Genomic DNA, 3,237 nt, shown 5'->3' with positions numbered 1-3,237 from the left:
GAGGAAACATTTCCTCCATTTTTCCAAGCGACGCCATCCATGGTCGAGCAGGACCTTTGACTTCACATAGATGGAACCTGTAAAGGAAAGGAGCCAGGGGCTCCTCCTAAGCCCATGTGACCCCTGAGGAACAGATCCTCAAATGACCTTAAGAATAAAAATAAATTGGGCCAACTGCATGGTCTTAAACACCCAAAAGGAAAGTATAACCAAAGATTAAAGGGATCAATATAATTCTTTAAGAGTCCATGTGTACAGCTAAAGACTACATAACAAGAAACAATACCAGACAGGAGATACCTTCCTTTGAGTTGTTGGCCAGCGTGGCACAAGACACTCCCAAACAGTAACCCAGCACAGAACTGGGGAAATTAACAGCAGACCCCAATCTTATCTAAAGAAATATTGACAAATGATTGCTACTAGATGAGGAAGAGCTGATCTTCCTAAAACAAGGAACTATAGATAGGCTGACTAGACTCAGCGGATAGATAAGCACTGGGGAACAGCTGGGGGCACTGATAACACAGTGGACAGTAATAGGGACGACAGAGTACATGGGCTTCAGTGGGGGGGAGAAGGGAGGATGTCACTTGGGATGTGGGTATATAGATGAATAAGATTGGTTGGGGTGTTCTGTATGAAATACATGGAAAAAATCAATAAATGAAAAAATGAGTTATATTTGAGGAAGAAGTATAAAAATTTGCTTCATGTTAATTAGTAGATGTGAAAAACATTACCATTTAGATCTACCTGATGACTTTATATCCATGCTCAGGTACCAAGGATCTCAGAAAGTAACGACTGTGACTAGTAATAATCAGATATACAGAGATAGATTAGAGACACATGTGCAAACATCTAAGTGATAGTTGCATTACAAATGAGATTTTCTGTATGAAACAGTATGTTTTAATAATGAAATGGAGATCCTTTTTAAAGGTTAAAACCTCATTCCATTGTATGTCTTACAGGGTTTATACTGAGTATAATATTGTATAACTGTATTAATTCAACTGTAAACTTAGAAATTTACAGCCAGTTTTGAAAGAGATACATCTTAGCTCTGGAAATTGTTATCAACTATGTCAATGCTGTTGTAATGAAATGCTGCTTCTAATTATATGGTTATTAAATAAATAATTTTTAAAAATGAAAGGAGCAAACGAGATTAGCTCCTTCATCCCGTTCTCTGCCTTCTGACTGGATGCAATGCGACCAGCTTCCTCTTGCTTCTGCTGCCATACCTTTTGGACAGACTGCATCCTCTAGAAGTATAAGTCAAAAGAGCACTTTCTCCCTGTATTAGTCAAGGTCCTTTAAAGGAACAGGTAGAATGAATGTGTGTATATTATTTGTATGGAGGATGTGTTTGTTGACTTGAGCACAGGTGCCCAGGGAGGCCAGAAGATGGTGTCAGATCCCTGGGAGCTGTAAATACAGACGGCTGTGAGCCATGTAATGTGGGTGCTGCGAACTGAACTCAGGTCTTCTAGAAGAGCAGCAAGCATGGCCTTTTATTTGGGCTGCCACCAGAAGGCTTCTGCCACCAGAAGGCTCCACCCATATTTAGGGTAGATCTTCCTGCTTCAAATCTGATCAAGAAAGTCTTTCACGGAAGCACCCAGCAGCTTGCATTTTAGTTGATTCTAGATCCATTAAGTTGATAATCAAGATTAGCCTCACACTCCTAAGTCACCTTCGTCAGAGGTGAGACCGATAGTTAATACAAAGGGTCTCTTGGATTCACTGTTGCATCTCCTGGGCTTGGATTAAGCAGCACTTAGGATTCACGGGCCCTGAAGAGCTTCCCTGTGGTGGCCTGATGCTTAGGTGTTCAACTACCCCCACCTCTGCCCCTACTGAGCACATGACAGAGGTGAATAGGCCAGAGAAGTGGTGGTGTGCCTGGATGCTGGAGGATGTTGCTTTGTGAAAAATACAAGGATTTGTCTAGTTAGAGAATTTAGGGAGGGATTCCAACTCTCTGTACTTTCATTCTATCAAAATTACTGAATCCCATTTTGCATAATAATGTCTAATTGCATTACAGAGCATGTTGAACAGGCCTTGTGGGGCAGAGGCTTACACACAAAAAAAGGGAATTTTTCACTTATTAGACACATCCAATTCTTTTCAAGGGTAAATCTTATTAAACTGCCTTTTCCCCCTAGGTGTTGGGCTTTAGATCCTGACCTCTAAGAAAGGGCTAATGTGGCAGTATGAGGGAGGGAGGGAAGACACCAGTCATGTCACTAAGAATACATGAAACCCTCATAATTACTGGGAACCTCGCAGTGCCACAGAATAAAATATGAAGTTTCTCCATCGTGACGGCATCCACACCATCCTTAAGTACAGTTTAGTTATCTATACAGTAGCACCTCAGTGTCTAGTGAATGATTCCCTTGGCTCTGTCTTCAACACAGATCCAGAATCTGCACCCAATGACGGATGGATGAACAAAGCATGGTCCTCCCACACACTGGAATCTTTCTCAACCATAGAAGGAAGGAAATGCTGGCATATGCTTTCACATGGACAAGTCAATGCTAAGAGAAACAAGCCATACATAAAAAGCGAAGTGCTCAATTCTACTCCTATGAGTAGAGTACTTCAAGAATGGTAAGTGCCCCGGACAGAGAGAGTAGGAGTTTGTATCCATAACTACGGAGTTTCAGCTTTGCAGAGAGAAAAGAGGTCTTTGGATGGATAGTGGCCGTGGTTGCACCACACCGTGAATGCAATAATGCCGCCAAGCCGTACCTCCCTCAGTTAGGATGGTCGATTTTATTTCATACATTCCATTTTACCAGTTAAAAACAAAATGTCCAAATCATCTTGGGCCTGGCCCCTTCTCACCTACTTCTTTGTCACCACTGGTCTCACCCACCATCATCTCCAGCTGGGGTGGCTGGCACAGCCCACTGCTTCACCTTGCCTTCCAGCTGTCTCCAGCAGCTGCAGGGATCTCTAAAGTTTGGCTCCACTGATGTCTGGCTCCAAGCCTCCTGTCTTAGTTTGTTTCTTCATTGCTATGACAAAATACTCTGACCACTACCAACTTGGGGAGGAAAAGGTTTATTTAGCTTACATATCCCGAGTCACAGTTCATCCGGGAGCCCAAGGTAGGAACTCAGGGTAGGAACCTGGAGGCAGGATCTGGAGCACAGGCCATGGAGAAACGCTGCTTACTGGCTTGCTCCCTTGGCCCCTGCTCAGCCTGCTTTCTTA

The sequence above is a fragment of the Nannospalax galili genome, unplaced genomic scaffold (assembly GCF_000622305.1).
Source record: "Nannospalax galili isolate Female #2095 unplaced genomic scaffold, S.galili_v1.0 scaffold781, whole genome shotgun sequence".
In the NCBI taxonomy this organism is placed as follows: Eukaryota; Metazoa; Chordata; class Mammalia; order Rodentia; family Spalacidae; genus Nannospalax; species Nannospalax galili.
Note: the sequence above shows the minus strand (reverse complement) of the source record.